Here is a 26,307-nt window from a genome sequence, read left to right as displayed (position 1 = left end):
CTAAGTTTTTCATGGGTCTCTGATTGAAAAAGATATGAACAATTTTGACACTTATGAATGGTTGAGGAGCCGTGATAAAATTCATATAGGTGTAGCCCTACACTGTATATCAAAAAAACCAAAAATCACACAGACTTTCCTATTTCAGAAAATTTTGGAAGCTTTTTCTCTATTTCACTAAGTTCAAATATACCCTACTGAGAAAGACATAATGCCAACTGTACTTAGTCTAGATTTCTGTGCATGCTGATGTTAGGTGCAGCTGGATACCTTCAAATGGAATGGTCTATGACAGACTCGTCGTTGCTCTTCCGTAGCTTTGCACTTAAGTTGGAAGAAATAATTATCTTGGAAAACTCTTCTCCTATTTGAATTTTGTCAGAATTTTCCAAATGATTAAAAACTTATTCTAAAGGCACTAACACCTAAAGGTTAGCCGACAAGTACCTAAGTACTTGCATAGCTACTTACATAAGTACCCAAGTCTCTTTTCCTTATAAAAATAAGCTAAGCAGATAAACAAATATATACTTGTTAGTTTGGATGTAAAAACATGTTGGTCAGTTTACAAACCACAGTGTGAATTATGTATGAGGTAGGAAACTAGAAAGACAATGCAGTCTAAAGTCTGTATTGGTATTAAAGGGCTCTATTTAGTCCTGCCAACATCAATGGACTTTTGGCCATTCCCACCAGAAAATCTAATCTACTGACAGCTAATAGAAAGTCTTCTTTCTCCAAAGTGGTAGGGACTAGTGTATTTAGGGAAGCTTTATTTCCACATGTACTATGAGATTAGCAGACAGCTCTGATGCCTTTGTGGCAGCACACATTCTTCTCTGTAAGAGGTTTGCTTTACTCTAACTGTATCATATTGTTTCCTTTGTATCCCCCAGTAGTGATGGCTAAAAGCTGAAATTCTACTAATAATTGTGGCTGGAAATAGTAGTGAACAATAGTCAAAGGCTATTTTTACAATACCTGGAGATTCAAAATAGTCAAAGATAAGGAATAATTTCTTTCTGCATTGCAGTTATGAAATAATTATTTTATGGAAAAAATTTAAACTGATATAATCTTTTTATATAGCTGTTAGGTAGAAAGATCGGTGCCATCCCTGAAACAGGCAGGAAAGCTCTGCTGAAGAGAAGTGTCACAGTGCAGGACAGATTCAAAAAGCAAATGTGAAATTAATGGAACTGACCTGAGATTTACATATGTACATCTTAACTTTCAGATCACAATTAAAACCAAAACTATTAATATATGTTTTGAGTGAGTTCCAGCATTCTCTTTTCTATATGCAATTATTTTATAAGTGAAATATTAATGAACCTAGAACATTACAGCACTCACAGACTGTACCTGTATTGGAGGTTTTATAAAAAATTTATTCCAGTAACATTTCCCCCTTGCTGAAGCACTCAGGATTTTGGTACTAAAGGTTTCGATCTTGCTGTAAGATGTATGCATAGAGCTGCTAAACTTGGCCTTCAAAATCTGTGTAAGGCCTCTAGTGAAAACTAGTTCATAGAATCATAGAATAGTTTATATTGGAAAAGATCTTGAAGACCATCAAGTCCAACTATTAACCCCACACTGCCAAATCCACCACTAAACCTTAGTGTCCCTAAGTGCCACATCTACACATCTTTTAAATACCACCAGGACTGATGACTCAACCACTTCCCTGGGCAGCCTGTTCCAAGGCTTGACAACTCTTATGGTGAAGGAATTTTTCCTAACATTCAATAAAATCTTCAGTGGGGACTCTGGAGGCTATTTCTTTTTGTCCTGCTCCTTGTTGTTTGGCAGAAGAGTCTGAAATACACCTGGCTACAATCTTCTCTCCGGTAGTTGTGGAGAGCAATAATGGTCCTTCTGAACCTCCTTTTCTCCAGGCTAAACAATCCCAACTCTCTCATCTGCTTCTGATCAGACTTGTGCTCCAGAACCTTTACCACCTCCATTGTCCTTCTCTGGACACACTAGAGCACCTGAGTCTTTCTTGTCATAAGGGGCTCAAAAATGAGCATAAGATTTTGGCTATGGCCTCACCAGCTCTGACTACAGGGAGACAATCACTTCTCTAGACATGCTGGCCCCCCTATTTTCCAATACAAGCTAAGGATGTAATTTGCCTTCTTGGGCACCTGGGCACGCTGGTTCATGTTTAACCACTGTCAACCAGAATCCCCAGGTTCTTTTCCAATTGGCAGCTTTCCTGCCGCTCTACACCCAGCCTGTAGTGCCACATGGGGCTGTTGTGACCCAAGTACAGGACCTGGTATTTGGCCTTGTTGAACTTCCTACAACTGGCCTTGACCCATTGATCCAGCATGTCTGGATCCCTTCCTACCCTCCAGGAGATAAACACTCCCAGACAAACTGGCCTCACCTGCAAACTGAGTGAGGGTGCACTTGATGCCCTTGTCCAGATTGTCCATAAAAATATCAAACAGGACTGGACTCAATACTGAATCCTGGGGAAGCCCACTACTCGCTGGCCGCCAGCTGTATGTAACTCCATTCACCACGACTCTCTGGGCCTGGACGTCCTAGCACGTGTCCAAGTCATAAGCAGCCGGTTTTTCCAGAAGAATGCTGTGGGAAATGCTTTACTAAAGCATCCTTATTTCCCTCATCCACTAAGTGGGTCACCTTTCAAGCCAGGCAAGTCAGGCAGGACTTGTCTTTCACAAACCTGTGCCAGCTGAGCTTGATCCCCTTGTTGTCCTATATGTGCCATGTGATGGTACTCAAGATGCTCTGTAATCATCCCCAACACCAAGGTCAGGCTGATAGGCCTGTAGTTCCCTAGATCCTCCTTTTGGCACTTCTTGTAGATGGGTGTTACATTTGCCCACTTCCAGTCAACTGGAACACCCCCTTTTAGACAAGATTGCCAAAAAATGATGGGAATAGGCTTGGTGAGCACTCCCACCAGTTCTCTCAGCACCCTTGGGTGGATCTGATCCAGCCCCATGGACTTGTGTGGTTCTAAATAGTGGAGCAGGTCACTGACCATTCCCTCCTGGATTATGGGGACTTTATTCCTCATCCCTGTGTTACAGTACAGGGAGGTGGTACCTAAAGAGCAGCTGGTCTTACTTTTAAAGACTGAGGTAAGGAAGGCATTAAATACCACAGCCTTTTCCTCATCCTTTGTCACTATGTTTCCCCTCACATCCAATCAAGGGTGGAGATTCTCCTTAGCACACCATTTGTTGCACATGTATTTATAGGAACATTTTTATTGTCTTTTACAGCAGTAGTCAGGTTAAGTTCTTTCTGGGCTTTGGTCCTTCTAATTTTCTCCCTGCAAAATTACATGGCATCCTGAGCTTCCTGACCCTTCTTTCAAAGGGCATAAACTCTTCTTTTTTTCCTGAGGTCCAGCCAAAGCTTCTTGTTTAGCCAGGCTTGTCTTCCTCCCTGATGGGTCATCCTTTGGTACGAGGGAACAGCTGGTTCCTGCATCTTTAAGATTTCCTTCTGAACAATGTCTATTCTTCCTGGACTCCTTTGCTCTTCAGGACTGTTCCCAAAGGGACTCTCTCAACCAGTCTGCTAAACAGCCCTGTCCCAGGGAAAGAAGGGTACAATTCCAGTAGTCTGTCTCTCTCCCCCACTCTTCATGATACTCTTCAACCTCCCAGAGCCTAAGGGCTTCCTTTATGCATGTGGGGGGCTTGGCCACCATTGTCCCTGGCCCTGCCCAGGTCCCGTCAGCTGCTGTCATGTGAGCTGCAGGCTCCTGGCAGCTCCCTCAGCTCTCCTGAGGTTCTTCCAGTTTGGGAAGCCCCTCAGTGCACCCTGCTAGAGCACTCTGCTGTTGGTCATCCTGGCACAAGGGCCGCTCTCCTCAGCAACTGATCATCCCTGCCAGAATTAGTTTGGTGTTCAAAAATTTCTATTAGGTTAGCCTTAGTCTTGTTCTTGATATCATTCACTCACCTGGGAGATGAGAGATATTTTTGTAACACTGTCCTTTCTTTCTTCTCCTGTAGAGGTTCAGATAACTCTTTCCTAGAAATATTTTCTGATATCATCAAAATGTAAAAAAAAACCAAAAGAAAACCAAACAACTCAACATCCCTATGTATAATTGATAACTTAAAATGTATGTAAATAATAGCCAGTGTTCCAGAGCTTATTGCTCACACAGTGGTAATTAAAACTAAACTCCAGCTGATCAATATGACCCTGATTTGTCACAGCAGTGCTAGGCTGGTATAGAAACCAATGACACTGGCTGATAGTTTTACTTACGAGACTGTCTCTGATTCCTAGTGTGCAAGTTGTAAGCAACTTCTGACCAAAACTTATTTTCTAAAATTGCCTTACCTCAAAGCTATTAGCAATATTTGCTACCATAAAGTGCAAGAGGATCTTGTGAAATGTCTTGTTTCTTCAGTGCTGATTGGAGTGTGTTGATGAGGGGTCATTCACAGATGTTAGAGCCCTGATTCTACCCAGCATTTTCAGGGATACTTCTCCCAAAACCTACTTTTAGACTCCTGGTTCATCACGTTCCTAAAGTCTTTTCAGAATAAGAATACCTCGTCAGTCCTTGCCACTTAATCTGCAAGAAATTAATTTGTTTGCACCCTTCCTTGCTGCTTCTCAGGTTTGTAACAAGTTGGCCTCTCTTTCATGAGCCCTACTTGCTTAAATCTAGATAAAGTTAACAGAAAAAGAAATGGCAAAGGTCAGGTTACAAATCTATAAACTTCATGATCTGCTAAGCTGTAACTACACCTAGACAACTGGAGAAAGGTCTTACATGTGGCAGGCTGCTCTGCTCATCTGCTAATTCCCACGGGCCACGGGAAAGTCTGCCTGTCATCTCCCAAGAGGAAACCTTTGTGATAAGAAATCTGTAAGGGGTATTGCAGGCAAATATGTGCCAATGGGGCTTGCTTTTCAGACAGCCCTTTTCAAAAAATTAAATCACATCGCGTAAGACATGGCTCTGCAGCTCCATCAGGCAAAACCATACTTCTGATACTACACTGAGAACAACTGTCTGTCTTCTTGCTACCAGTAATATTTTAAAATGTGATGGAGAAGCTATCACAGACACTGTTTTGCAGATAAGAATAGATGAGAGGGACCTTGCTCCTCTATTATTCTTCTTATCTGATCTAAGAATTGTGTTGGCATATTTGAAAGGATAGAAAAGATTTCTCTGAACAGAAGCTAATTAAATTTTCCAACAGGCAAACAATTTTTTCTGTTGTTCTCTATGTATTTTGGGGTTTAATTTTGTTTTTTAAATGCTTTTTTTATTTGTTTGCAAAATTCCTTTTTGTTTGTTTGCTTTTAAAGTTTTCAGCTTTAAGAGTCTCCCAACTTTCTCTTTAGAGGAAAGATAAGTATTATAATTTTTTTATTCCTGTGAGTTTGCACCAAAAAGCTCTGCTCTAGGAATAATCAGGGTCTGTGTTCAGCTCAGCTGGCAACATAAGGGCTACATCAGTTTTATAGGCAGAAAAATGCTAGTCTAATTAATCCTGTAAAAAAAAATGTGTAAACTGCACAATGAGCCACCAGGGGATTATGCAGCAAAAGGTAAACACCACAGGAACTTTACTAGCACAAAGTTAGTTGCCAAAGGACTCTGTGCTCTGTTATATTTGACAGCAGCTGAGCAGGATCTTGTGAATGTGACCGAGTGTCAGAATAAGGAGCCTGTGTTCCACTATAAACTGGCACCAAAGTCTTTGCTGGCTGTTTGATTACAGGTTTTGAGCTTCCTGGTAAAACTTTCCATTACTGTGTCCTATACTTTTCAGATCTGAAAGAGCCAAAACCAAAATGCTGACAGAGCTTACACCATGGAAGTTCTGAGAAAAAGAAGGAAGGAAGGGTTCCTCCTAGAACCATGTGTGGTGATTGACCTTTCTGCTGCTAATTACATGAAGGAGAAAGTCTTTTCAGTTCCTCTTTAGTACTAATATCATCTGTGTTTGCTCATTCTAGAAAAGGAGAGTGATGCTACCAGGGAAATACGCTTTTTTTCAGGAGAGGCTTTTCTGGGAATAACGAACAGATAATCTATTGTTGAATTAGGAGCCCTCATCATTCTTCAGCTTGTGCTTTCAAAGGAGACAGCAGTTTATTAATGAACAGTCAGAATGGCACTGGGGTGAGTTCCTCCATGTCAGGAAAGCATAGCTGGTCACATACTGAGAGGATCATTCAAATGTTTTTTAAATTTCTGTAACTCAGATATACTCACTCAAAGAAAATCCATGTTTGAAGTTTCATACTATTTTAACAGTATAAAATATTTATCTCTCCATAGGCTTTTAGCTCTAAAAAAAGTCTAAATTGAATCCATCTGATTCATTGTGTGCCTGTGCATGTGAGAATGATATTGAGTAAGAGCCCAAATAATTTTAACTTGGGGTTTCATTTTTAATGCACTCATTTGAGAAGAAAAAGAAAAAGTGTCTTTACACCACATGTTGCAGATAGTACTGGAAAAACAGATTCTGTGGAAAAAAAAGTTTTTAAATGTTCATGAAGTTTATAATTTCCATTTTTGAAAAAAAATTAAAGACCAAACTCAGCTTTCTACTGGAACAGTTATGCTTGTCCATGATGGGCCAGGATTTTTACCTGTATTTCTGGGGCTATGGCTATACAGCTAAGTGAAATATTGCCCTGTTGAGGCACCAGGTCTTGATTGCATTTGACAACTAATTACTAGAAAGATGCCCAGTGCCTGGACCACTTGCTTGTCCCAACAGCAGTACTTACAAACTGCTCCTCAGAGCTGGTCAGAGGCAGGCACCACTCCCAATGTGACAGGCCTGAGTGCAGCTATCATGTTCAGAATCTGAGAGAGTTTAAAAGTATTGAAGAGGCTGGAAAACCCTTTTTGGCCTGGCTAGGCACCACTGCATTAGTATGTGTAGGGGCTGAGATTCCGGGTGTCCATTGTGGCAATTCCTTCCTTTCTTTTTGCCTCTTGAGAATTTCTTTTCTATCAAACACTGAAAAGATGCTATCATTAAACATTGAAAGAGAGAGAAGACAAACCCCAACATGTTACTGGGCAAGAAGGAAAATATACGACATGCAATCCTGAGCCATATAAGAAGTGTAAAGAGATTGATTGCTGATCCAGGGCTACAGTACTTATTATGGAAGGGGTATTTGAAGCCTTTATTTACATACTGCTGGGGGTAATACGTTAAAGAAAATAACAACTCTTTTCCTGTATCTCAAAAGTCTACCAGTTTCAAGGCATGTTTTCCTCATAGATTCCCTGGTGAAATGTATAGCTGCAATTACACCTTTATGAGTACATTAATGTCTAAATCCTAAACAAAATAACACTTTTAAAGTTACCAAAAGTGGTCTCAAGGCATCATGCTTGGGCAACAGAACACAGTTTCAATTAAAAGATTCACTTCACCTAAATCTATTTGTGTATAAATTGTGATTACATAGTCAATTTAATTTAAGACAGTGCTTTTCTGCCACGTTAAAATGAGCAGTTATGGCTCCCAGAAATGCGTGTACTGGTGCTAAGTTTTTTGCAATCACTGTGGAAGCCAAACCAGGGAATACAACTGCATGAAACCCAACTTAAAAAAATCCATATCCAGTTTTATAACCAATCACTCACCAGCTGTCACTCCTACAGCATCAAAAAAAAAATGGAAATAAGGAGACACTGGAGCAAGGTGGGTCCACACTTTTGACAACAACCTAAATTTATGTTCATTTAAAATGACTGCATAATCAAGTCTTTTTATAAAGCAGTCATCAAGATTCCCTCTGCAATCAAGGGTAAATATAAGGCAGTTCCAGAGGGTGATTCAACCCCTTTATTTTAGGAGAGAATGAATCACCCTCTGGAGTTGCCTGTCTTTCTCCACTGATTACAGATGGTCAAAACCTGATTCAGACTTCTTACTGTTTGATAACTAGAGTGAGTGTATCCTAGCCTTGATAGCCATGAAAATGGATGGCAGGGGATATTTAAAGAATGGATTAAAAAATTGTGAGTCTCCTATTTATTGTTTGTTACCAATATTTGCAGAAGTAAATGTTTAAATTGAAAAGAGATTTTTTTTTTGTATGATACTGTTTTATTTGGAACTGAATGGAAAAAAATGAGTGTAAAATATTTCTCCCAAAGGCGTGGTGTATTTTAGCTTATTGCGTAAATTATATACTGAAGAACATAAAAATTTTGCTAAACTTTATACCTGAGGATTGGGAATGCATCAGAAAAGAAAGACTAAAATGTTTTATGGCAAATGAGAAAAGAGTCTCTAAACCAGAAAAAATTAGTTAAATTTCAGACTAAATAGGATTGAGGTTATATGTCTTGCATAATTTACCCAGGATTTAATGTATTGTTATGTCAGAAAATGCTAATTACTACTATCAATCATGAGGTCAATCACAGACCTCATTAAAAATGACAAACATGGTATTCACAATTCATTTAAGCGAAGTGGAGAAGAAATTAAAAATGTTTTGTTCAGGGGCAGCTGAGGCAGCGCAGCCTAATACCTCCTTAGACTCTCAACCCATGCTGGGTTTTACAGGCAAAGATGGTGGTAACACAATTCTGCTTGTGTATCTTTTGCTTGGAGGGCAGGACAGCTGTCAGTTTATTGCCTTGGACCTGGTCTCCACTGGGACTCAAAGCTCCACTGCACCTGTAAGTAAAACTGGTCAGTCACTGCTTTTTGACATGGGGGATATCCATTCAATAAGCTCTCCAATCAGCATCCAAACTACCAGCTAGGAATGGTGCTTGTTGCCTATCATTCCACAGCTAGGCACAAGGTGTAATCTGCCTAAAATGCAATTTGGCCTAAGCCAGAACTATTCCAGAGACTGTGATAACTCTGCAAGGTTACATACAACAGCTCATGCCCTTGGAATACCACTAAGTTAGCAACTCATTTACTAATACAAGCTTAGGAATCACATACCTTCCAGTATGAACATCTTCTGTTGACTGCCCCATTTATGTTCACTGTGCCTCTTGATCATATCTTTCCTGGATTGGCATCCTCATAAATTGCAGCATGGAAACCAGTTACTCTTTTCTGCTTAGCTCCACTTAGTTTGCAGTTGGCCACCACAGGCCATTGTTCATTCTTAGTCCATAAGACTTCCACATGTGTCAGTATTAGATTTGTCAGAGACAGAAAAGCAATCAGAAAACCAAGAGACAATTAGAAGGGGGCAAAAGCAACCTTGTGATATTCAGGGACAGTGAACACTCAGGAGCATGGGCTAAGATGGAAGGAAGAGGTGACCATGCTGTGGGAAAAGGAACACATTGTACTTTGTCCCCAAAGTTTGAAGAGAAAGAACAATAATGTGCGTTCCAGAATGGAAATGACCCCCACAAAATATGTGACTCTTGTCACTCTTTTTCCCTGCTAATGGGCACAAACCAGGAAGGGCCCAAGTATTTCACAGTTGCTGGTGTAACTCCATGTACATAAGTATTTGACAGCAGTTTTGACCAACAGCTAGTCACAGACCTCTGAACTATATTTATATATGATTTCTTTTTTTTTTTTTTTTTTTGAGATGAAATACATTAGGGCCTTGCTTGTTAGTATGGCATTAACTCCCCACAATTGTTATTGCTGCTGCATTGAAACTGGAGCTTAGTTGAGAGCATGAAGACTGTAAATGTTCACTCAGAGAGGGTTCAAAAGACCAAAACTATTCACAAATAGATGTAATCTTTATGAAATTGCTTGATTAGTCTGTGAAATACAAACAGGGACATAAAGCGACTTGAAATATAGCTTTTCCTCTTCTAGAAACAAGTGTATTATAGTACACTATTTTTTCATATTCAAAAAGAATTTGAAGAGTATTTAAAGATAAAACTGATTCAGGTACCCACACAGTTTTGCAGTTTCACTGAAAGTTGCAAACTATGATAATCATAAAGTACGTAAAAGACAAAACAGCTCACTTAGTAATTTTCAGAGAACTACTGCACCCTCTACTTCACCATCAGTAAAAGAAGTTTTTAATAATGTGGGTATGTACTTTCCCAGTATAGTCTCTTCTCCACTTAGATTTAAAATGTACATTGTCCTTCTTAATATGTGACTTTTATTCAAATAGTTGAAATCTTTCTTACTGTGCAGGTAGTGGTAACTAATAGTCAACACTCCCATTTTTCTTGCAGACAAACCCAAGAAAGACAAAATAGTGACATTTTTCTTAATTACTGGTATACTTGGGGTAGGGTTTAATGCTAAATGACATTTATGGATTAATGCCATGTAATCTGAATATCCTGATGGAAACGACTTCAGAAAAACAGGCTGAAAGCAAAGTTTAGGGAAGTGATATTGCCCAGGGACTACCTCGGGTTTTGAAACACACTCCACAAGCACTAAAATGCAGTTTCTAAAGGGACTGTAGGTTTCCGTTTACTTGCATTACTCTAAAATTTTATCTAGTATATGATGTTTACTGGGATAAAACCAGATAAGATATTTCAAAGAACACTCCACACTTATCTTTTTAAGTAGGCTCAACAATCCAGCTGCATACTAAGATCCATTATGGCAGTACAAGTCACACAATGATCCTCCAGACAACATGTCATGCAGGTTACATCATGCAGCCCAGTACACAGCACAGAGAAAAGTCCCAAGCCTCTGGTCCAGCTAAAAGAAACTCTGCAGTCATTAAAGCAGAGGTTTAAAAAAGTTCCTTGAACGCATACTTTTAAAGATGCATTGAGCAGAAGGTGAACTTCCTTTTCAGAATGCACCTCATATGGCATGCCATTGTACTAATCTTTGCATTACCTTCCAGGACCAGCTGTGACAAGTCTCAAAACGTATCTGTATCATGAAATATGTAATTTTATTTCCATTAAGTTGAATTAATCTACCTGCTCATTCCTGCTGAGATTTATAGAAGGTAGTATATGGGAAAAACTCCAGCTACTTTAGACCTGCAGAGTGGAATAGAATGGATTTTGCTGTTACAGAAAGACTGCAAACCAGAAAGTATCCTGAAATATATTATAGAGTAAAAGAGATGGACTTGTTCCTAGAATGCAAAATCTATTTTGGATTTCCTATACTCAGTATCTTGGATGTCTATCCTACTTAACATTTTTTGCAGAACTTGGCTTGGACGGGGATTTACATTTCAAGCAATATGAAGTCTTAAGAGCAAAAAAAGTAGTTTTAAGAGCTGTGTTTCCATCTCACTTCTTTATAACAGTAGCACTGCAGATGAGAACTAGAAACATGGTATGAAAATCTGCTACAGTGGTTACACAGTAAATGGGAACCTTTTGACCTTGAAATTTGCTTTCTAAAAAGAAAAGAATAAAAAAGAAAGAAAAACAACTTAGCCAGAAAAATGTATTTCTCTTCTGAATATTTTTCAAGCTGCAACACTTCATACTCTGTGTTTCTCCCAGATGAATGTTGGAACTAATTGCATCATAAATCCCTTACAGATTATTCCACATGATCTTAGAGTGTGGTTCAAATGAAATTATTATTAACACAACTATTTTTTTCTCTGCTACTCTGTTTACAACCCCTGTATCTATATACTGCCTTCTAAGTGTACATGATGGCTGTCAATCATCTGCAGGCCAATTTCAAAAATATTAGTAAATTTATATGTATTCTGTATTCTACAAAGTTTTGACTTCCTGGAACATTTTACTTATGGTATCTAAATGTGTCTTTCTATGTATCATGTTAGTGTGCTCAGTATCCTTCTTTTGTCCCTTCATTTTTATTTTCATATGACTTACTTCATTTGACCTCAGCTTATGGGACACCTTTGTCTGTTGATTTCACTTTATCTTTCATGCCTAATTTTCCTGTCCTTAGGGGCAGCTGCTAGGCTGGCTTTATACTTCGAAAGACAATTTTTTTTGCACAGCTTTCAAAACCTGTTAATTTAATTTGATTTTCAATGTTGTGTTGGGTTTATATGGTAAGGTTTAGGTAGTAGAGGGGCTGCCACACTTGTTTCTGTGAGAAGATGCCACCATGTCTGAGAGAGGTTGTTCCAGGCAGCTCTAGGACAGACCTGCTTCTGGTCAAACCCAAGTCATCAGTGACAATAGTAGCACCTTTGTGATAATTATTTAAGAAGGAGGAAAAAAAAGTTGCAAAAAAGAAAGCTGGAAAAGAGGAGTGAGAATAGGTGTCAGAAACAACTGACATCAAGGTCACTGAAGAAGGAAAGGGAGAAGGTGCTTCAGGCACCAGAGCAGTTTCCCCTGCACCCCATGGTGAAGACCACAGTGAGGCAGCTTGTCCCCCTGCATCTCATGGAGGTCCATAGTGGATCAGATACCCATCTGCAGCAGGTGGATGCCTGAAGGAGGCTGTGACCCCATGGGAAGCCCATATTGGAGCAGACTTCTGGCAGGACATATGGCCCCATGGAGAGAGAAGCCCATGCTGGAGCAACTTTGATGGCAGGACTTGTGACCCCATGGGTGATCCATGCTGGAGCAGTCTGTTCCTGAAGGACCGTAGCCCACGAAGGGGAACCATGCTAGAGCAGAAGAAGAATGTGAGGAAGAAGTAATGGCAAAGACAACATGCGATGAACTGACTGCAGTCATCTTTCTCATAGAACTCGGGTGCAGGAGGTAGAGAAATTGGGGGTGAAGTTGAGCCTGGAAAGAAGGAAGGAATGAGAGGAAGATGATTTTTAGATTTGTTCTTGTTTCTCATTAACCTGCTCTGTTCATTTGCTAGTAAAATAATTTCCCTAAGCTGAGTCCTTTTGGCCTGTGATGGTAATTGCTGAGTGATCACCTGTTCTTATCTTAACCCAAAAGCTTTTCATTGTATTTTTCTCACTCCATCCTGTTGACAGGGTGAAGTTATAGAGAAGGTTGGTAGGCACCTTGTGGCTAGCCAAGGTCAACCTACCCAAACAGTATTTCTTCATTTTATTTAAGTAGCCGTCAGAAGCCCCTCTCAACTGAATGCCTTCCTAGATATTGTATGTTTTCTATTTTTGAGGTTTAAATTTTCATGTAGCTGGGGACTCAAAGAATGCATAATGTTTTATGAATGAAAGTAAAATATAGAGACATGATTAAGATTAAGATTAAGAATTATTCTGGTAATAAACAGACTCAGAGAATGGTTGAGGTTGGAAAGGCCTATCTGGTTGAATTCCCTGCTCCAGCATGGCCACCTACAGCCAGCTGCCTAGGACCATATGCAAACAGCTTTTGAATATCTCTAAGGATATCTCCAACCACCCTGAACAAATCCATTTAATTTAATATGTAAGCAATTTCTAGAACATAGATTTAAACGGGGAGGGGTGATAAACAGTAAAATCATGCCATCTTTATCTTCGTTATCTGCAAAGCAGAAGGTTACTGTTGTATGGCAATCCCACATCTAGTCTGCTAACTCACATGAACACTTTCAACACTTTCATTGGCTTCAGAGCAGAAGTCACTGATACTGAAGAAGTACACAGATTTCCAAACTACCTCCCCTTTCCCAGTGTCATGACTTCTTTCCAGGGTGGTTTGTCTACAAGGGGGGCAGCAATGACAACCTCTTAAATTTTTTCTTCCCCTCCTATCTTCCTAATGTGCTTTGATTAAGAGAAGAGTGCAGTCATCTAAGGGCTCCTCACTGGTTTAATGCCATTTAGCAGAACACAAAATGCAACTTCCTTGAATGACAGCACAATTCCATTACTGTAAAAGCTACTTGCTGTGCACTGGGACAGTGCTAGTGTGGGACAATACATATTTTTAATTCTTCATTAGGAAAATCCTTTACACATACTATGAAATATATATCTCCTAGAAGAAATAAAATGAGCTCTGTAGCCACTGTGTCTGCCTTTTGTAGTGAAAAATACACAATGTAGAATTGATGAGATCTGTATTAACATCTTTTCAAGAAAGGCAGAGAGCTGATCTTCCTTGAAACGCAAATAAGAAAAGGCAGGTATGTTGGTTCCCTGTATTGGATGCAATAAGGAAGGATAGTTCCAGAATTAGGGAACCCAGTATTAGATTAAGAATTAACTTGGGAATTTCAGTACCAGGATTCAATTTCCTGCTAAGCATGTGACTTCAGTCTGGGTGAACACTCACAAGTCACTTAGTCACACACAACTTCCATGCTCTTTCAGTAAATTTATAATTAGAGTATTATTACTCTGTGAGAACACATACATAAAAGGTTTTCAGATATTGACTATTCAATAATAAAATATATGAATTGGAGAAATCTGAGCAATGCACACCCAGACATGGCACAGAAGAATATGCTTCTGTGTGTATTTTCTTCTTTTCAGTTCTAGAATAGCCCTGTTTTAGAGCTCAATAGGATCTTAAACAAACTTGATTCATTATGCTTTTTTTTTAATCTAAAAATTGCATTTCATCTTCCTGAGGTTTCTGATTTGTGAAAGTTTATTTGGGATCAAAACCAGAAACCTATACATTTCACTGAGATAAAAGTTTTAAAATAATTAAAAGAAGCTTATTGTTTTAATTGAAATAACATACTTTAAACTTCATTGAATTTAAGCATTCCACCCCCCAACCTTAATTCTGCAGTTCTCCATTCTATTGGAACATCCCATCTGTTTAGCTACATTAAATATTAAAGTAAATTTATTTTACTGGTCATGCTAGTTTATTCACATTTTTCACATTATATGGATAGAAAATGGGAGGGAAAAGGGATCTACTGCATTCCCTGCATGTCCTTTTAACCCCTTTCTGTGTTTCCCTAGAAATGACGGCTTATGTGACAGGATAGCCCAGTACAGCAAACACTCAGTGACATTGGCTTTTTATCTCTAGCTTCTTGGTTAGAGCATCTTTTAAAAATATTTTCTTTATTGGTTTTTTACACTGTTTATCACCATAATAATTGAAGTGTGGACAACATTCCTGCAGGATACTAAAGTGGTATCACAGTTTTGCAGACTGGAACTGGGGACAGTGAGGAGAATAAGAAAGGTAGAAATTCTTATAAAGCATGCTATTTCTACAGAAAATCAGCTCTGATATTCAACTGAAATTGTTCTACTACTTCTATTTGTATTATTTTTTCAGGAAGAATAAATGACTTGCCAGAAGTCTGACAGAAGATCAGTGGCATGGTTAAAAACAATCTGCAACTCCTCTTAGTCAATGCCTTCCCCATAGGGTTTCTCTTTGAAGTCTACGTTTTACATTAAAAACTGGTTTTATAGTTCTGTTTGTTGCTTTTGTAAGCCCCAATTAAGTCACCAGTGTTGGATGCTTGTTTTTATTTTATCCATTTGCAATAAGCAATTACGGCACAGCACGGAAATTAGGGGAAAGAAATTTTACTCCAATGCTACTTGTCATAATTAAATCTGTACACTAAAATGACATGAGGAGAAATGACATGTCCCAGGTCACATCATATACATAATGCTAAAATCTCTTCATCCAAATGGGCAGCCCTATTCACAATTACTATGTGAAACAGGTTCCAGGCCTTGTGCCCTAGACTGTGTCATTGTTCACACAAAACAGGAGAGGTTGAAGCAGCAGGACCCACACCAGGGCCCAGTCTCTGGGGTGGCAAAGACACTCTTGAGGAAGATCTGAATTCAGGATGCTGCTCCAAACTCAGAAAACTAGAGACCTGAGTGCAGGTCTTTGCCTTATCAACTGAATATCCTCATTTTAGACTACTTGCTGTAATAAGATACCATTTTGTATGTAATTCCCCATATCTTTATTGTATGAGACTATAACAGGAATGCTCTAGCAACACTTGCCACATCTCACCTGAAGGCAAGATAGGAATAATGCACCACTCAGGGATGCTCTATGGCTCAGTCTCCAAGCAGTTTGGCCTTTAAAAACTTATTCCAAAAAAATGCCAAAAATACAGATAGGTGTTTAAAAGGGATTTAATGTCTCAATTTGGCAGTGATACAACCAATAGGACTCCTATTTCACACCACAGAGAATTTGAAGGCTTAATATTGTAAGAGACCCTGGACTCCTCACTGCCAATTTTGATACTTGAATAAGAACATTCTGGAATAAGAATGATATTGTCTAGCAATGCTGTCAGAAAGTATTTGCTTAAGACTGTGTACTACTACGGGCCCAAAACTGAGAAGTACACTCAATAGACATCTAAATACAAAAAACCAGTGAAGCAGGTAATGACAAAAGTATCAGGTATTTGAATACCTGTGTTCAGTTTGTTCACTGTTTTACCTCTATTTTCTGTCATACTTTTTGGGTTGGACTTTCTAAGACTTTTTGAGGGGAAGGAAGGGTTAAATATACTGAGTAAAAGGACAAAAAATATCCTAATAGAAGTACATTATACAGTTATCTAGGATAAAATTCAGCATGCATGTATAGAAAATGTTCAATAGTAAGGTAATTGTATTACATTTTCACTTAGTGTGATGTGACACCACTGTTGTGAATAAAGGTACATGGAGAAGTAACAAAAATTGAATATGCTTTACAGTGGATTATCCATATTGGGCAGTCATACCTCTTAGGGGGAAAAAAACCCCAAGAGAAATAAAACCCCCCTTGTTCTTCTAAGGGACACAAACTTGTTGGACTAGGGGCATGGAACATTTGAATTTGTAGGATGTTGTTCGTAATAGGTGATTTTCTTCTATGTAACTTGTAAATAAAATAAATATTTTCTTTGATTTTTAAGAAGAGTGTCTATATTGTTACAATAAAAGCAAGGAGGCATGGTTGTGAGAGCCAATGCTCAAATATATTAACGTGAAATGAAATAGCAAAAGGACAGGATAATACAAACATAGAGCTTTTAGTTATTTAAAACAATTTCCCTTACATTAATGCTGTGTAAATATTAAGAGGCCCAAAAGGAAAAAAGAAATAAATTGAAATATCTTATTTCTTTGAAATAGGAAAAAAGTAATAATTTGGAATCTTCTATTTAAATTTCTTTGACTTGGCAATTTTTTGTTTAGAATAGGAATGTTTGTGACAATATGCATAAGCTTTAGCATATTCCTTTGAAAAAAAATCAAAACTTCCCTAATATTCTAACATGCATTATATTAATATCAAAATTGGTTTAACATCAAATTATTATAACTTATTAGTGGCTCATATGCTGTATGTAGCTGCACACACACACAGAAATCCTGAACTGTGACAAACATATGCTATGCTGACAAAGTAGATCATTGCCACTTTACAAACAAGAGATTTGATTCCAGTTTAGTGTTGCACTTGAACAAAGAGTAAGCATGAATAAAAGCATTTTCTGGAATATATACTGTGGATACTATATCCAAAGTAGGGAAAAGGCCATGGTGAACCATGATTTTATCTGGACTGCCTAACAAGTTTCTTCAATGGACACAGGCAACATGTGGAAGAAGTGTGGAATAGAGGAGGCTGAGTAAGAGGGATGCATGAATTTTTAATTTTTAAACATTAAAATTTATTACCTTTAACATCACATTTAAAATGTAAGCATTTTAAAAACAGTTTTTACCCAGAACATAATTAGTGTGCTCATGCAGGTACAAATCCTGGGAAATGCTGCTGCTCCCACTGCCTTCAACAGACTGACTTGTGCAAGGTCATGAAGCAAATCACTGTCAGAATTTGCATCATGACTGCAAGGTCAAGATCATGGTCCTATCCTTGGATGTGACAGCTTTTCAAACTCTTTACATGCTAACCACTTATGAAATTATGAAGAGCTAAATAGACTGCATTCATTAAGAAGGATAAGTTTTCTCTTTTCTTATTCTCTGTGGAGACAAGCACATGGATAAAATTGTATTCTTGCAAGCAATATATCTTTATTAATGACAATTATTTCAAAAATCGTCATCAATTTTTAAATTAATTTAAAACACTGAATAATAATTTGATTTAAGATTTCTCTTCAACCATGGAAATCAGACCTATTATAAAGGTGTTAAAATTAAGAATCTGCATCAGTGATTCAGTCTGGAAAAGTAAATCACCAGAATAGACGTCTAAAAAAATTGGGGGAATATGACCACTGTGTCAACCTCTGACCTGTTGTAGTTTAACCTCAGTTGGCAAGGTGGTCACTCACTCTCCCCACCAGTGGAATCAGGGAGAGAATCAAAAATGTGAAAGTGAGAAAACACAGGTTGAGATAAAGACAGTTTAATAGGTAAAGTAAAAGCCACACAGTCAAACAAAGCAAAACAAGGAATTTATTCATCACTTCCCATGTCAGGCAGGTGTTTGGCCATCTCCAGGAAAGCAGGGCCCCATCATATGCACTGATAGCTTGGGAAGGCAAAATGTAATCACTCCAAATGTGACCCACTTCCTTCTTCCCCCGAGATTTATATGCTAAGCATGATGCCACATGGTATGTGATATGCATTGGGTCATTTGGGATCAGCTTTCCTGGCTGTGTACCCTCCCAACTCCTTGTGCACCCCATCCTCCTTACTGGTGGGGTTAGGTAAGGAGCAGAAGAGGCTTTGTCTCTGTGTGAGAAAAGCTCAGCCATAATGAAAACATCCCTGGGTTATCGGCACTGTTTTCATCACAAATCCAAGACATGGGGAAATATTAAGTACTGCGAAGAAAATTAATTCTATCCCAGTCTAAAATCAGCCCACATTCCTAGTCCAAACTAGGAATTATTGATGTCATGTAGAAGTTGGAGTGTGATATATTTTTTATGACATTCCAGTTCTGAGGCACTGTACAATGAATACACTATTATTCTGGGATAAGAGTAGTCTTACTATCATCCCAGAAACCAGTATAGCACTAGCAAAATATTCTTTCTTTCATATGAACTTCATTCACACTGAGGCCTCAGAACTTTTCACAGCCATTGAAGATGAGAGCTGGAAGATAACCGATGAGGGGAAATTATTCGTATGTGCATGTACTTGTCAGTGTGCGTGACACAGATAGAAATGAGGTATTTCTCTTCTTATCATATAAATAGAATAACCTGCTATTAAAATTGTTGTTAAAAAATGTTTTAAAATAATCTATGAAGTATTGGCACATTTATTTTTATAAATTATTAATATTACGGGCTCAGCTTATTTGCTTGCACATAGCTATATAGAACCACTTACTCAGGATATCTGGGCTACTGGATATCCATTTGGAGATGACAGATACAGTTCAAGACTTTGGGACTATCTGGACTTGTATTTGAGTAAACAAGCATTTTACCTTAAGGTATTCCAAATGACGCTAGATACCCTACATGTGAACAAAAGCATCAAGCCTCTACTGTCTGACTGTAGAGGAATCACTCTATTCCTCACTGGCTGTATTAACTGGAGACCTGGTCTCATTTCAGACAGTGCAGACTGTCCTACTTGACCTCAGTAGAATATCAGTAAGGCTGAGTAACTCTCATAACATCTGTGTCATATCTGGAAACCCCATTTTTTTGTTTATATACTCACAACATCTTGATTGACAGTAGGAATCTGTACTTTGAAAACTGCACCCATCTCTAGGGTTTGGTTGGCTCAACAGCTCTCTAAGAACTGTTGGGGATATTGAGTATATCCCCATGGCCTAACAGATCTTTGTACACTCATCGCACAGTTAAATTTAACATTAATTCCAGCATAGCAGTTACATCAGTTTGCTTCCAAAAGTCCCAGACTGAAGTATAATCCACATACATATTGCAAGACCCAGGAACACTGCAGAGGAACATGAGATAGGTGTGATATCCCATAAACCCCCAGAACATCACCCTCATTCTTCTAGTACATTATTTTTTCTCTATCTGATCTTCAACAGATAGTCCCTGTGTAGTTTCTATCTGCCTCCCTCCAAATAAATGCATATTAAACTATATTCATTGTTGCTTTCCAACACTTATTAACACAAGCTCTGAAGAAGGGAAAATGGAGTTCAGTACTTTACATATGTGCCTTTCAGTGCCTGTCTGCATCAGGGTCTTTCAGTCTAAAAATGTGAGCCTGGTGACTCACCTGGTCCACCTGAGTGCCGCAAAAAGAGGATATTCATTTCTCCCCTAATGAATCCACTGTTAAGGCTTACTAGCATGTTTGTGGATACCTCTTCCTGCTATTTGCAAGACAACCCACATACCTGCTGCTTTGAAGAGAGCCAATAGGAATAGCAGGAGAAGACAGCACTCAAAAATACTGAGACACTGGCACATCCCAGGGAGGAGCTGAAAAGGCCAATGTGAGTTTGAGAGCAAGCAGTCTTCTTGTACATGGAACCAAGCCAAAAGATGGAGTACTTGTCACTATATGACATACACTTTATCCTGGGAAGATTAAAAACCCCATTAGTTTTTTCCAGTAAATTTTTTTTCTTATAGTACATCCAATCTATGAGCAAAAATAGATCTTAGAGCAAGCACGCCCCAAGTAGTACCTCCTGACACAAAATACTGCAAAAAGTGTCTGTCTCCTGCCTCATTCTGAAATACCACACCAGAATAGAAAAGGTGAAATCTAAGAAGGTTTTTCTGCATTTAATAGAGGACCCCAATATAGCTCTCCCTCTCAGACCATAAATTACTCTGAAAAATGCAGAAACCAGTCAAAAAGAAACACCCTTCCAATTTGATCTCTAAGTCAAATTACTGGATTGTCTGAACAAGAATTTAGGCACTTCTCCTAGACAGAATTATCCACAGAGAGCTAGCATCAAAGGATTTTCCTTTCTGAACCCCAGACCTGTTGCAGAGCCTAATTTGGAGATGCCCTAAGTAGGGTTTTTTTCTCAGACATATACGTGTATTGAACACAGTGAATCAATCATCTGCAGATCCTCTGAACTCCAGCTATTCAGGGCAGAACAGAGGATGCTCCCAGGCTCTTTGCAGAACCAAGAGCACTTCTGCAGATTATATAATTTCTTTTTCCTTGGAAGCATTTATTTGGAAGAATGGCTACTATCAGACCAGAACGTCTCTCTTCAGAATTACTGGAAGTTATGCTTATGGTGAATATAAGGGTTCCTTGGACCTGGGATTTGTAACATTGAAATGGACTCTTGAAAATAACTTGTCTGGCATTTTTAGAGAGAATAGTCTCTCAGGAAAGAGAGAGAGAGGTCAAATCATGACCAGCTGCCTGCAGAATTAATTCCCAGCCATGGAGTCCTTTTCTCTGTCCTTTTTAGCTCTCTTTCAGTTCACAGATGCATGTCTCTGTGCTTGTCTAAAAAGTTTATGAAAGCAGCTTAAGCCTAGCAACATGAGCAGGGCAAAAGAAGAAAGAAAATATATTTGCTATGAACTTGCTACAGGTTCTGAGAGCTGTGCTCTGACAAGGTTCACAAGTCAGTGTCTGATCAGTAAGACAATATCTGCTCAAACTGCACTACAGGAATGAGAAGAGCAGGTAGTCAAAGAAAGACGACAGCAAGGGCAGCAGATTTGTGGAGCTTGGGAATACTTTGAATCCCAATACATGCCGTTTCAGTTCGAGGATTTTGTGACTGTGTTCTTGCATAGTAGCTGCCAGCAATCTTAAGAGCTGTGCAGAAAAGTGGTGGTGGCCAGAACAAATTTTGTGATTGCTGAGATAAAACTATGATAAGTATAGAAGTGTGATGAAACAGGTTAAAAACTGTGGGTAGGTGTGAGTAGTAGCTATAAAGTACAATGCAACATAGAAGCGTTTTGAGGATGCAAGGTTGTCTGAGGAATCACCTTGAGGTTCACATACAGATTTTTATTTGGGTTAATAGTCCAAGACTCAATTTTTAGCAGCACTGTTAGAGCACAGACTTCATGATGAAGGAAGGGGGATAAAATATCTGAAAGGCGATGTGACAGAGTGGAGGATGATACAGAGAAAGGGTACAGCCATTTTAGTCATAGCAGCCCCTGCAGATGATTCTTAATTGACCATCATAGGGAGGACTCAGATTCTGAGAATGAGAGCCAGGCCTGTGATTTTGCTGTGGTTCAGGAGGAATTCCTTTCATCAATGACTTCTTTGAGGTAGTATCCCAGAGGACTGGCAGAACACAGTATGTTGCATGTGCCAAAGCTGTAAGATGTTGCTGTTATTCCCAAAGAACAGTGAAAACACGATGCAAGTCCGGGTTGCAAGCTATGGCCAAAGTGACCTTGTTTAATCACCCATAACCTTTATAGCATGGTTTGCAAAAGAGAAACTACGTGATTGGCCTATTGGCCCACCACCTCCCAAGATGATAGGCTGAGCAGTAAGACACCCATTTCCAAATATTATTCTCACAAGACTGAAAACAATTCTACAGTTTCCACACCAACTTGCAGGTGCAGAAATGGTTTACATTCTTATAAACTGTTGTCCATCCAGTTCTCATGAGAATGAAAGCTTTCACAGAGAAGCTGTGAGAAGCCAGATTTCTCTAACTGCTTTCTTATGAGAAAGGAAAGTTTCACAGGAAAATTCCTCTGCTAGCCCTTGCTAGCATCCACAGTAAGACTACATGGTGTTTTTATGTGTTTGTAGCTTTGTAGATTTTTTATATATGGCTGTATAGTTTCTAGCACTTTCTCACACTTTAGAACAATAGTTACCCTTTCTCACATATCATGCCACACTCCTGAAATTCTGTTTGGTCTTACTTGCAAGGAAAAGAACCTCTAACAAGGACATCCTTTTTTGCACCAGCTCCTGAGCTGAAATAATAAGATACTTCATAGACATAACAAAATATAAGGCTAAGAACCCTTGGAGGGGCTCCAATGGGGCAGATGCAAGGGTGGGTTACGAGGGCAACCATTCTCCTACTGGATGTACTTGTTAGACATACTAACTAGTTAAACTTATAAAAAAACCTGAAAACTTGATGCTGTGCATGTGCATAGGTATAATATATGTACCTGAAAGCTTTCATTGATGTAGGTGATTAGGGACAGGCGTTCGGAAGATATCGCGTTGTGCGGGACAGGTAGAACCCCTCCCCTCTACAGGTAATACGTGACCAGAAGGAAGTGACGCGGCAGACCCAGGTTATTTAACCCTATGTAACCCATGAATAAACGCCATTTGCCGTACATCACATTGGTGTCTGTGAGCTGAAGGCCCGAACCACCTGAGGTGGTCGTCATGCCATTCCTGAACCAGGTCACTACGCCTCCGAGAGGCAACACATTGAAAGATAGCTCTTTATGTTATCAATTTTAATATTGTTTGGAAAATGTTTCTTCTGATTTTAGGCAACACCACCTCAGCTCATTTTCAGGGGTGGGGAGAAGGGAGGTTTTTTCCTAGACAGGGTAAAGGAGTATCATCCAGGTCATGCAGTGTAATGTTCAGGTATTGTCAGGGGGGTCCTGTGATTAGAAATCACATATAAATCATTCACCTTTTTCTTGTACACTCTGTCGTTAATGTTGTTGCTGCTATAGTTTGTTGTGTTATTTAATTGCTGTTTTCAGTAAATTGTTCTTAACTCATCACCTCTACCTTTTGTGCTTCCAATTCTCTCAGCCCAGCCGCCTATCAGGGGAAGGAGCAGGAGAGAATGAGCAAGTGGCACATTGTTTGGAGTGGTTTCAGTGGGAGCACTAAACTGGAGAATACCATTCTTAAACCATGACTGCTTCTACCTGAATCTTCCTCATTTGATGGTAACATCTATAGAGGCAGGATTCCACATGTAACTGAATGTTGTCTCATACCTGTAAACCTTTCCTAGATCTTCCTCCTTCAATATGCATGTAAAGTGATGCATTTAGTTCACTAGGAATGTGGATGGGGAAATTTTGTAACACACCTTGAGGTAACGCACAATGCATTGGGCAGAGTTCCACCACCTTGCATTCCACAGGCAGGCTGCAAAGATACAGCGTGAGACGATTCCTTAGGCACAATTGCAACACCGTCGGTCACATCATTCCAAGTCATCACTGCAACATTTCCCACGCTATCTACAAGAGAATTTTTCCTCCTTTGTATGGAGTTGTTCCCCATCTAGCATTCCAGATTCCACTCAGTATAACCAGGTTCTGCAGTCACCTGGCTCTTGACTGCTAAAGCAGGTCATTCTTCAGTCCCAAGCTATTATTGCTGAGCAGTTACCATCTGAATGCCCCTCCTAGGAGGGCCTAGAAACTCCAGTCACAGATCAGGATCTCCCTGCACTGAAGCAGATGAGCACAGAAAAGGTGGTCAGCCTCTTCTGAAATGTCTGTAGCATGGCTTCCTGTGCATTATTAACAGGAGAAAATGTACTTCTTTGTGCCTGTTTAAACCACGAAAACATAGCATCTTTAGCTAATAAAAAGTAGATAACACAACAAAAAATAGCAGTACTCTATTTAGCATGTACTTGTCAATAGAATGAAGGCTTCCAGGTACTAAGGTATATATTTCAATTACAATAGTAACTGTATCTGCACATAACACTGTATTTTCCCTGTTGTTTGTCAGGTGCACAAGCACTTAGATCTATAAAAGTAGATGAAGAAAGAATGCAAAATAAATATTAACTTGATTTTGTTATTAATTTCTTCCAGTCTTATGATTTTTGCTCTATTTTCTTGCTAACTTTTAACTCATTAGATTGTTCTTCCACAAATATCCAGAAAAAAATTCAAAAAGTATGCAAGATATTTGAAATAGAACGATTTGAATGCCTAGTTAATAAATAATAGGCCATAGGGGTAGCCTATTATTTAGTGATCTACCATTAACTATTAGCATTACAGAGCTGAGTTATGCCTATCCATTGTCAAGGATTGAATTGTATTTGCAAATAATTTTCAGCAGCGAAGGCAGTCAGGAACTTTAAATTACACATAAATTGATAAAGAAAAATAGAGTTTGCAGCACAGTTTAAACTCAACTAAAGATATGTTACAGCAAGAGGAGCTGTCGGAGTTTAAAGATTTAGCAACGTACACCAGAGGAGTTATCTTTCTCTTTAGGTATGGAGGCAGTTTGAGCAGCATGCCAGCTCACTGGCAGTAGTAACTAGGAAAGGGAGAACAGAAACCAATGCAAATGCAGTTTTGGTAGCAGCAGAGAAATACTGACTAGACCAACAGACAAGGACTAGATGCCATATGCCCATTAAAGAATTTTATTTGTTGGTTTTCAGAAGTCATGTACCCATTGTACAGCTGCTGGTTGCAATTTTCTTAAGCACAGAGCAGTAGTTTTTCTGTCTGTTATTGACCACTCTGTATACTGTGGTGATTTCTCAGCTGAAGCTGTGATGATCTCATTGGTGTTGATTTACCTGTCACTTGGTGCTTGCTTAGTTTCCCTAAGGCTACGGAGTTGTTAGTCTATCAAGAATCATAGAATAGAGTGTTACTATGCTTTAGCACATGTCCCTCTGTGCTTCCTTTCACTATCTTCACCAACACTCTCTGCAGCCTGGGGCAGATACAAGAGAATTCAGAAAGCAGAATAGGAGGTATCCCCACACTGTAACAAGGCACCAAGAACACACTGGGTATTTGACTCAGTGTTTCTCTGAGCATGCATGGGGATCTTGCAGCAAATTTATGCTGAAGTGCTTCCCTTATGGAATCTGCAATAGAATTCTCAGATTTTATTAACTTTAGGGAGGAGGAAACTGAGGGACAAGGACATACTGAAGCATCCGAGTGTGGAGTAGACAAAGAATTGGGCTCAGAAAAAAGATTTCATCTTCTTTTTAAAAATACAAGGTGAGAAACTGAGAGGCTTAATACCTGACACCATAAAGGAAACAGCCATCAGAAGGCTGCTGTGTTGGATGGGACAGGAACAAATAGATGATAGCAGAGGACTGGTCAGAAAGAAAAACTTCTACGTCTCTTCAGGAATAAGAGATGTATCTCTCTATTTACCTCTTCCAAATGGTCCAAAAGCAGCACACGTCTACTTCTTAATCAGAATTTTTAATTTATACCTAAATTAGCATTTCTGGATGATCCTGTAGAGAAGCTGATAACTTCAGCAATACCTGTAGCAGCCTTACTATTATTACCTGTATCAGATAGCTAGAGGAAGGGCACCTGACCTTCTGACTAGGTAGATACTAACTTTTCACCAGACAACACATAAATTACAGGAGAAATGTCTCTACCTTAAGTCTCAAGAAAAGTATGCTGTCAAATAGATTTTTTTTCCACTTTTCATGCCAGGATAAGGAAAAAAAAAGCTTACTGGTAGTGAACTACAGCCAAAATATGCAGCTTTAGTATCTCTTGTGATTTTGCTGAGCTCTAGACAACACCTACATAACTGAGTTGGTTTGCTTCAGGACAAGTTACATCTATCAGCAGTTTCCTTATTACATTAGAGACCCCTAGGATTACACAGAAGTTA

This window comes from Corvus moneduloides, chromosome 3, assembly GCF_009650955.1.
Source record: "Corvus moneduloides isolate bCorMon1 chromosome 3, bCorMon1.pri, whole genome shotgun sequence".
NCBI classification, from domain to species: domain Eukaryota; kingdom Metazoa; phylum Chordata; class Aves; order Passeriformes; family Corvidae; genus Corvus; species Corvus moneduloides.
This window is presented reverse-complemented; position numbering follows the sequence as displayed.